At 38.3% G+C, this 11,304-nt stretch overlaps 1 pseudogene; it reads right to left on the bottom strand.

Moving 5' to 3' along the window:
• LOC113905125 lies at positions 1 to 1,822 on the bottom strand (annotated as a pseudogene).
• Between the last annotated feature and the right edge of the window lie 9,482 nt (positions 1,823 to 11,304).

The following is an 11,304-nucleotide window of genomic DNA, read 5'->3' as shown; positions in this document are numbered from 1 at the left end:
TTCTTTAAATCTTAAAGAAAATGTGACCCCAGAAGGCTGGAGTTCTGGGGTTACTCGTGATACATCCATGTTTTCATAAAGCAAGATGGATATAACATGAGGAATTGATTGGGGAGTACAGTGTGAGAGTCTTACAACATGAACCTCTATTTGTTGTAAAGTGGTAGTGTTTTGGATATAACATGGAGCCTAACAGGAAAATAGCTGTAGTAATTCATAGGAACACATTACTCTTTATTTGAATGACTGGCCATTTGGGTTTTTTAAATTAAATTTAGTTCTTTTTATCCTTTTTTTTTTTATATGAAAACAGGTATTTATTATAGAACCATGTCTAAAAATTAAGGCTTAAACAACAACAAAAAACATAATTCCACACATTGACATTGACTTTGTAGCATGAAAATACTTAGCCTGAAGAGGCAAGTTTGTTCTTGATGAATTAACATATAATAAATTCTCATGACATGATTCCAAAATATATGTATGAACTGACTTGACATGTTTATAAACATAAGGGCAATTTAAACACTGGTATTAGTTTTCACGAATTCAATTTAAGGTCAGTGACTGGAGAGTTATATTAAAAAAAAATCTGAGATGAAATATTCTTCAGGAAGCTACCACATACCTATGTACATTTTGAAGACCAAGGGTTTAAAGTCCACTCTTGATGAACACCGTTAAGCAAAGGATGTATAACATCCATCACATGTCTGTTCCAAAAACAGCATGTTTCCAAAAGTATACATTTCTTTACAAATAAACATCACGCCACTAATAACTATAGAGGAACCTGCAGAGTTGAGTTCCAAAATATGCTCTCATCCCTGAGCCATATCTTAAGGCCTCCACTTTAATCTTGGGGCTTTAAGAACATCTTCTTTGCTTTAACTGGTTTTATGTCTCCATTTTCATCTTCTTCGTAAATGGCAAGGTCTCTTTTCTTAGCAAACTTTTTCCCAGTTGTCCCCACCAAGGTCTCATATCTTCTAGCCATTTCTTCATCTGACACATCGGGCTCCACTGTTTGCTCTTTAACTTCTTCTGCTTTGTTGTTGGTGTTCATCTGAAGCATTAATTTCTCAACCTCAGGATTAAATCCTCTGAATGACGTTCTTCCATAGAGAAGATCTTCACACAACAAGAAACTCTGCTCTTCTATAATGAAACTCTCTTTCTCTTTCAGCTCAGGCAAATCCAAGTACTAGTGCTCTTCACTAATGATTTTCTTTTCTTCCTCTTCTAGTTGTTTCTTGGTTTCCGAGTCCAGTCCCCTTTGCATGAACTTCACGCGCGGCAAGTTCTTGGACAACTTAGTTTTGCGCTCGGCTGCCATACTGACTCCCACAGGGCGCCGCGGTCCTCTTTTTATCCTTTTGTTTATTCTAGTGGCAGTGTTTACTCTTACCAAGTGGCAGAGTTACCAAAATTGCTAGTTCGAGACCAATAGTAATGAATTTTTAAAAGGTTATAAGTATATACATTTAAAGGTTTATCAGATCTGTTTTTTTCCCCTCAGATTTATAAAATTTTTTTTTTACTTTCTTTTTTGGGTCTCACATTTACTGAATTGAATTAAATTCCATCCGTTCCAGTCACTGAATTCTACCTTTCAGTTAATTCGCACCGCACATTATTATTGGTCTATGCAAAAGCCCTCTTGTTTTATATATTAATTTCCCTATTTCTACTTCCATTTATATTCTCTCATCTATGTTTTGTTGGCTCTGTGTTTCTCCATTCTACCTTTTTTTCCCTTAATGCACATGATATTGTATGAATGTGTTTAATTCGTGGTATTATGATGCAGTGCTCATTTTTTTTTAAAGCCATACTCTGTTTATGAGGCTGTGTGCGCGTGTGTGCGCGTGTGTGTGCGTGTGTGCACGCGCTAAGTCCCTGTGTCTGACTCTGTGTGACCCTGTGGACTGTAGCCTGCCAGGCTCCTCTGTCCATGGGGATTCTCCAGGCAAGAGTACTGGAGTGGGTTGCCCTCCTCCAGGAGATCTTCCCAAACCAGGGATCAAACCCCTGTCTCTTACATCTCCTGCATTGGCAGGAAGGTTCTTTACCACTAGTGCCATTTGGGAAGCTCTTTATGAGGCTATAATAATATCACTTTTTAAAGTATTTCTTTATATGCTCATTTTTCATTTTCCTTATTGGTACCACAACCAATACTGCCATGAATATCTTGGTATGTGTGTCTGGGCAGGGGTTTCTCTGCAGTATAGAGCCAGGAGTAGGAGTTCAGGGTTATTGGATATCCTGGTACTTAATTTCTCTAAGCACTGGTGGTATTTTCTCCATAATGACTGCAGCAGTTTTAATTGTAACCAGAAATACAGAGTGACCATTTCCCTAGGCCTTTGTCAATAATTTGAATTGCATGGATTTATAATTTTGCCATTTTTATGTGTATAAAATAGTATTTCCTTATTTAATTTGTGTTCTTTTGAATATGAGTGGGTTTGAGTATGTCTTCATGTGTATGTATTGCTGTCTGGCTTCTTCTTTTGTAAATTGCCTATTTATATCTGTTGTCTACTTTCCAGTGGGATTTTTTTTTTATCCCAATGATTTTCATTTCAGTTATTTACTCCCAATCTGTTACCCACCTGCTGACTTTGTGGTGACTTTCTTTAAATGGAGACCTTTGATTTTATTATTGTAACATCTGTCACTTTTCCTGGTTTGTTCTTTGAGAATATTGTGTAAGAAATTGTTCTCTACATCAAGAAGATGAAGACGTTCTCCTATATAACCTTTTATTAGCTTTGTATTTTAGTTTTTCTTTTTACATTTTGGTTTTTAGTATTATTACATCTGGAGTCCACATCTGGAGATTATGTGAGGTAAGGATCCAACTTTATTTTTTCCATAGAGTGTACAAATTTTCCGTCACTGTACGCTAAATAATTTATCCTTTTCCACTGACTTATGCAAGATACCACCTCTGTCACACACCAAGTTTCATAAACAGATGAGTTTGTTTCTGGGCTTTTAACTTTATTACACTGGTCTTTGTCTATCCTATATCATTGGCTTTTTTAAAAATAAATTGTGGTTTTGCTTATTCTTTCTTTTTCCTGTCTAATTACATTGGCTAGAATATCCTATACTATGTTGAACAGTATCTGTGGTGATACATTGTTAACTTGTTATTGGCCTGAGAAGGAAGCATCAAATTTTTTTCATTAATTACGATGTTTGCTATAGGGCATTAATCCATAGCCTTCAAAAAGTTATGTAAGTTCTGTTTTATCCTCGCTTTATTTTTTGTTTTTAGAAAGAAATTATAATTGAATGTTGAACTTTATCAAATGTCTTTCCCATGTGTTTTGAGATGTATTTTCTTGTTGTCAGTCACTAAGTTGTGTCCAACTTTTTGCAACCCCATGGACTGCAGCATGCCAGGCTTCCCTGTCCTTCACTGTCTCCTGGAGTTTGTTCAAATTCACATCTACTGAGTTGGTAACGCTATCTAGCCATCTCATCCTCTGCTGCCCTCTTCTCCTTTTGCCTTCAATCTTTCCTAGCATCAAGGTCTTTTCCAATGAATTGGCAGTTCGCATCAGGTGGCCAAGGTATTGGAGCTTCAGCTTCAGCATCAGTCCCTCCAGAGAATATTGAAGGTTGATTTCCTTTTGGATTGACTGGTTTGATCTCCTTGCAGTTCAAGGGACTCTCAAGAGTCTTCTCCAGCACCACAATTCAAAAGCATCAATTCTTCAGTGCTGAGCCTTCTTTATGGTTCTTCTTTACTCCATTGCTGTGGTGAAATAAATTTATAGATCTTCTGGTATTAAATTATCTTTGCATTTCTAGAATAATCTCTTGATAAAGTACTTAATAAAAGTATTAGGGTTATTTTTTTCAAACTCTCAGTTGGTGTCTATTCGCTGATATTTAGGGAGTTGGTGTCTCTGTCCATTCATGAAATTGACCTGTAATTTTCTTTTAAATATTGTCCTTGTCAGTTTTTAAAATTTGAATTGAAGGATGATTGCTTTAACAGTGTGTAAGTTTCTACTGTACAAGAGCGTGAATCAGCTGTAGTGAAGTGAAGTGAAGTCGCTCAGTCGTGTCTGACTCTTTGCGACCCCATGGACTGTGGCCTACCAGGCTCCTCTGTCCATGGGATTTTCCAGGCAATAGTCCTGGAATGGATTGCCATTTCCTTTTCCAGGGGACCTTCCCGACCCAGGGATCAAACCCGGGTCTCTCGCATTGTAGACAGACGCTTTACCGTCTGAGCCACCAGGGAAGTCCGAATCAGCTGTAAGTATACAATATCCCCTCCCTGTTGAACCTCCCTCCCACCCCTACATCCTACGCATCTAGGTCATCACAGAGCACCCAGCTGAGCTCCCTGTGTTATCACAGTTTCCCACTAGCTATCTGTTTTACACATTGTAGTGTATATATATCAATGCTGCTCTCTCAGTTCATCCCATCTTCTCCTTTCCCAACTGTGTCCACAAGTTTGTTCTCTATATCTCTGTCTCTATTTCTGCCCCGCAAATAGGTTCCTTCAGTACCATTTTTCTAGTTCTGTATATATGCATTAATGTACCATGCTTGTTCTTCTCTTTCTGACTTACTTCACTCTGTTTGGCAGACTCTAGGTTCATCTACATCACTACAAATGACCCAATTTTATTCCTTTTTATGGCTGAATAGTATTCCATCATGGGCTTCCCTGGTGGCTTGGTAAAAAATCTGCCTACCAGTGAGGAGCCTCAGGTTTGAAAGAGCTCCTGGAGAGGGAAATGGCAGTCCACTCCAGTATTATTGCCAGGGAAATTCCATGGACAGAGGAATCTGGAGGGCTACAGTCCATGGGTCACAAAGAATCAGACATGACTTAACAGCTAAACAACAGCAATATTCCATTGTATATATGCATCACAACTTCTTTATCCATTTGTCTGTCAATGGCTATCTAGGTTGCTTCCATGTCCTGGCTATTAAATATAGTGCAGCAGTGAACACTGCTGTACATGTGTCTTTTTAAATTATGGTTTTCTCAAGTTTTTTTTTTTTTAAGGTTATACTCCCCTGAAAAATGAACTGAACATCTCTCACAGTTTTTCTAATTTTTATTTATCCATTCATATACTACAGGACATCTTGATTGCTTTCAAAATATCATTCTTAATATTAGCTGATAGTTCAAAAATTCCCATTGAGAATGGGATCTTGTCAAGAATGTTTACCACCAATTCTATTGATCATCATACTTGAGCTTGCCAACATCGTAAGTCAGTAAAAAAATAAAAACATGTTAGGGTTCGGAGGCAAGTAATAAAACTGATTATCCATAGATAACTTGAATGTCTATATGGATGACTCAAAAGAAAGTACAAATCATTTTTAGAAATAAGAATTTAGCAAGTCGGCTAGATATAAAAAACCATTTATAAAACCCATGTTGCATTTTTATATACCAGCAAACATCAGTTAGAAAATGAAAATTTAAGAACATGCCATTTACAACAGCATAGAAAAATACAAAACACATAGGAATATATTTAACAAAAGCTTTGTAAGCCCCTAATGGAGAAAATGATAAAACTATGTTGAAAGAAATTAAAGGATCCTTAAGTGAAGAGAGATACACAAGAGAGACTAAGGATTATGTGAATGTCAGTTTCCCCCAATTTTATTTATCAAGTTGGTATAATTCTAATAAAAATAAAATCCCAACCTTTTTATTTTGTAGGCCTTTGATAAAATGATTCTTAAATATATATTGAGATTCAGAGGCCCTAAGTAGGAAATGGCAACCCCCACCAGTGTTCTTGCCTGGAGAATTCCATGGATGGAGGAGGCTGGTGGGCTACTGTCCATGGGGCTGCAAAGAGCTGGACATGACTGAGCGATTGAGCAAAGGCCTAACTATGGTCCACTCTTTGTGTGTGTCTTTTGGCTGTGCTGGGTCTTCATTGCTGTTCAGGTTTTTCTCTAGTTGCGCTGAGTGGGGACTGCTCTCTAGTTGCAGTGTGAGGACACCTCATTGCAGTGGCTTCTCTTGTTGCGGAGCATGGGCTGAAGGTTGCATGGGCTCAGGAGTCGTGACTCCCCGGCTCTAGAGCACAGGCTCAATAGTTGTGGCACACAGGCTTAGTTGCTCCTCGGCTTGTGAGATCTTCTGGATCAGTGATAAACCTGTATCTCCTGCAATGGCAGGCGGATTCTTTACGACTGAGACACCAGGGAAGCCCTTGGTCCACTCTTGAAGAATGATAGGTTTGGGGAAATAGTCTTCATAGATATAATGACTGGTAAAGCTGTTGAATTTAGGTGATGGTATTGTTGCAGGGATAGACAAATAGACCAACAGAGCAAAATAGAGAATCCAGAAACAAAACCACATGACTCTCCATATATAACAAGTTGGTTTTCAAATCAGTGGAGAAAGGATAGTTTTTTCCTTCAGTAAATATTAATTGGATGCATGCTACGTGAGTGCTAAGTCACTTCAGTTGTGTCCGACTCTTTGTGGCCCCAGGGGCTGTAGCCCACCAGGCTCCTCTGTCCATGGGATTCTCCAGGCAAGACTACTGGAGTGGGTTGCCATGCCCTCCTCCAGTGGATTTTCCAGACCCAGGGATTGAACCCGTTTCTCTTATGTCTCCTGCACTAGCGCCACCCAGATCATTAGGAAGCCCAGATAATTAGGTGCCCATATTTTAACAAATGGACTAGGACTCCTACTTTACACCATACACAGATAAATTCCAGAGAAAATATCTTTGTATTATCCACAATGGGAAGAATTTCCTAAAATAGACCACCGTCAAACATACATGCTAAAAGCAAAATAAAGCATAGTCACATGTGTTTGTATGCAGAAATATGCATACAGATAGGGTAAAAGAAAAGATTGTTAAAATGAGTTTCTTTTCTCGAAAGCTACCATAAAAACTTAAAGGCACAAGTCATAAACTGGTTAAAGACAATTGCAAAACATATAATTGACAAAAACTGATATCCAGTGTATATAGAGAGAATGCCTGCCAAATAACCAAAAGTGAAAGAACCTAGCAGAAAATGGAGAAAAACATGAGAAGAGGTACTTGGTGAAAGAGGAAATCTGAATGTCAGTAAACATGATAATATGTTCAACTTCATTATTATTTAGCAAATTTAAAGCACAATAAAAACATTCCTATGAGATTGGCAGTATTATAAAGTCTGATTATACCTGGAATTAAGAATGTGGTACAGGGCTTGCTTTCCTGGTGGTCTAGGGTTGAGAATCTACCTGCCAATGCAGGAAACATGGGTTCCGTCCCTGATCCTGGAAGACCCCACATGCCTCGGAGCAACGAAGCCTGTGCACTGCAACTACTGAGCCAGTGCTGTAGAGCTCGCGAGCCGCCAGCTCCTGAAGCCCAAGAGCCTAGAGCCTGTGCACCGCAATGAAGAGTAGCACCCGCTCCTTGTAACTAGAGAAAGCCCATGCACAGCAGTTGAAGATCCAGCACCACCAAAAAAAATAAAATGAAAAGTGATGCAGCTATAGGATATACAGAAATAGAAATATAATATGTACATGAAACATGTTATAAACCAATGTTACCCCAATAAAAATGTATTTTTAAAAACAATTCATTGTATTTTTTTTTGGCCACAATGCAGGGCATGTGAAACTTTCCAGATCAGGGATCAAACCCATGCCCAGTGCAAAGGAGGCGTGGAATCTTAACCACTGGACCACCAAGGAGGTCCCCAGAATTCATTTTAAATAAATAAAACGGGGCAAAAGGGAATATGGTGTGATAGGAACTTCTCAAGCACTACTGGTGAGAATGTAAATTGGCTCATCTACTTTGCAGAGTAATTCGGCATTACTTAGTAAACTCAAATATGTGCAAATTCTAGAATCCACTGGTTCTGGATATTTAACCTGGAGAAAATTTTGCACATGTGCCCCAGAAGACAAGTATAAGTGTGTTCATGAAAATGATCCAAGCATTTCTCATCAGTAGAATGTATAATTGTGTGTTTAGATGATATTGCAGTGAAAACATATATAGCTACATGCCGCAATATGGATGAACTGGAAGAGAGTGATGAGCAAAATAATCAGGCCACAAAAGAATACATGCAATTTGATTCTGTTTAGGTAAAGTTAAAGGAGCAGCCAAAAGTAAGCAGTGTAATGTATACATACGTGGAACAACTACGAAGTCAGAATCAAGACAGTGGGTCCCTTTCATGGGCTTGGGGGGAGGGGATGTGATTGGAAGAGGGGCACACAGGAAGCTTCTAAGGTTTTGGGAAAATATTCTTTCACAAGGTGTGTTTTATGCCCAGGTGTTGGCTTCCTAAAAATGAATATTCTCTGAAAAATATATGTTTTATTTTCACTGGTATATATTTTATAGTATAATAAAAATATAATTAGAAAGTTAAATAGAAAAACTTTAACAAATGCATGGCACATAAAAATTTTCAACATTATTATTTTATTATTAATATCAAAATGTTTCCTTCTAAATATAGCTGTAGCTGCATCTCACAAATTTTTCACGTAGTGCTTTTATCTAGCTTAAAGTCTTTTTAAAATTCCCTAATGATATTCTCTTTAAAATGAAAGTTATTTAGTAGACCATAGTTTCTGGGCACATGGGATTGTTCAGTCTCTCTGTTTTATAATAGTGCTACATTATAGTAAACAGTCTATGAAGGTAATCTTTTTGACATTTGTTGAATACATTTATTTGTAGCTTGAAATAACAAATTGTACTTAGGTGAATAAAAATACCTTTTGAAATTTCACGCAGTGAAAATAATTTTAGTATTGCAGTTTTTAAACTCTGCTCCATTCCAGCCTTTTCCCATTATAGCCTTGATTTTAATCTCTAGTTTTGTTACACTGAGGTTCTTAGTACTGTGGCCATGTACACAATAGACTATGATTTTTTGTGTTTTAATGTATTGTTTAGTGTCAATTTAGACCCAGGGATGGGGGAGGCTGGTGGGCTGCCGTCTGTGGGGTCGCATAGAGTCGACACGACTGAAATGACTTAGCAGCAGCAGCAGCAGCAGCAATGTATGGGAGGGCCCATTTCTTTGTCCCTTGGTCAGTAGTACTGGATTATATCATTCAAAAATAATTTTTGGCAATTTGAAACATATATCTTTCACATATTTTATTCTGAATATAACATTCACATATTTTATTCTGTATCTTTCACTTATATTTTAGTCTTTATAATTAATCTTCAACTTTTTTGAATATCCACACATTGTCCAGTTGTCCTTTTGTGTGAGTTGCTTGTGTAATTTTGTAGAAGCAATTTAAAAAATTTTAAAACCTGTTTACGTATTTAGGATGATATTATCTCTTGTTGGAATCCTCCCCACCCCATTTGGTATTTGCTTTTTAGTACCCATTTGTTCTTTTTTCCTTTCTTCCTCTTCATTAGGAAAAAAATTTCCCCAGAGTTTTCATCTTATTTAATGTAGAGCAGTTTAGTCTTCTTTTACTACAGGGAGAAGATGATCATTTGGCAGAGATAATGTAGCCCAGATTGCAGAACTGAATTGAAGGTTAAATAATGTGACCACTGATCCTCTCCAATTCCGTAAGTCAACGAATATCATACCTATTCAGACAGCTTCTATGTGATAGAAAGCTGAAATATAATCTTCCTTATGATACAATAGTGAGTTCAGATTTAAGCATGTCTAGAAAATATGACCTCACTCCTTGACAAAATTTTATCATAAGTGACTTCATAAATACACCGTGCAGACTTTATCAAACAGCTCCAGGGAAAACATCTCTTCTGTCTACAGTGAAAGGATAATGCTGACATTTGGCAAAGGTCAGAGCTTCATAAATTTAACTTATTAATACATCTGTGAACTGCTAGTATGTTTATATTGTGGTGGTAAAGAATATTGCAGGATTTTTTAAAAACATGTTTAATTCCTACCAAGAGTTTCTAAGCATTTTTTTTTAACTAAAATCCAATATGTTCCACATTTTTGATAAGGTAAATCTTTTCTCTTTGGAAAACAAAAAAGAGAGAGTGTGTGTGAGTGTGTGTGTTTAAGGAGATATATGTGGGATTAGAGGTCTAGGAAATACATAAGCCTCAGCACAGGTTTTCCCGCATCCCCAAAATTGACTTAAGATGACCCCAAAATTGACTTAAGATGACCCCAAAATAGGACAAATCCAAGAGAACCCTTAAAGTAGGGAAGATAGACATCCATGTGCCCCAATACTAGAGAACATCTACTGTAGTACAGGAGGCACTTTGTTGAAAGAAAACATTAGAACTGGCCAGCGAGATTGCTTTAAAAAAAAAAAATTTATTTGACTGCACCTGGTCTTAGATGTGGCGTGCAGGATCTTAAGTTGCAGCACGTGAACAGTTAGTTGTGGCACGTGGGATCTAGTTCCCTGACCAGGAATCGAACCTGGGCCCCCTGCACTGGAGTGAGGAGTCTAAGCCACTGGACCACCAGGGAAGTCCCTTCAATATTGCTTTTTAAAAAGTCATCACTATCACATGAAATGAGGAAGGGAGATTGTGGAAGGACCTCACTGATAGCCCTTACGTAGAGGGGTGAGAGCTAGAGGTGAGGGCTGTGGGACAACTAGTAAACGCTGTGTTATGAATCAGCAGCATCTAAAGCAGTTGAACCAAGGGGCCCCAGGATAAACATGACACGTCAAGTAGTATGTGGGCAATGATACAGCTGAGCTTTTCCATAGTGTAGTGGCCTGTGTCTTTAGAAAAGAGGGGGGCCACTGCTAAAGCCTCAGAACAGTTATTGAAGAAGTACTTGTGTGTGTGTGTGTGTGTGTGAGTGCATATGTGCGTGCTCAGTTGTGTCTGGCTCTTTGTGACCCCATGGATTGTAGCCCAACAGGCTCCTCTGTTCATGGAATTTTCCAGGCAAGAATACTGGATTTGGTTGCCATTTGCTTCTCCAGGGGATCTTCCCAACCCAGGGATCAAATGCCTGTCTCTTGCTTCTGCGTTGGCAGATGGGTTCTTTACCAGCTGAGTCACCAGGGAAGATTATATAGCCTTTTTATTTCGAGGCATTGTTTTAAACTGGTGGTTCTCAGCTGGGGGTGATTTTGTCCCCCGAGGGGACATTTGGAGGTCTGAAATGTTTTTGGTTACCACAACTAGGAAGAGTCTCCTATCAGCATCTAGTGGTAGAGACTAAGGATTCTGCCAAATGTGCTGAAATACACAGACAGCCCTTACAGTAGAGAATTATTAGGCCCCAAATGTCGATAGTGCCAAGATTGAGAAACCCTGT

Source organism: Bos indicus x Bos taurus, chromosome 15, assembly GCF_003369695.1.
Source record: "Bos indicus x Bos taurus breed Angus x Brahman F1 hybrid chromosome 15, Bos_hybrid_MaternalHap_v2.0, whole genome shotgun sequence".
NCBI lineage: Eukaryota > Metazoa > Chordata > Mammalia > Artiodactyla > Bovidae > Bos > Bos indicus x Bos taurus.
Note: the sequence above shows the minus strand (reverse complement) of the source record. Positions and strands in the feature narration are given on the sequence as shown.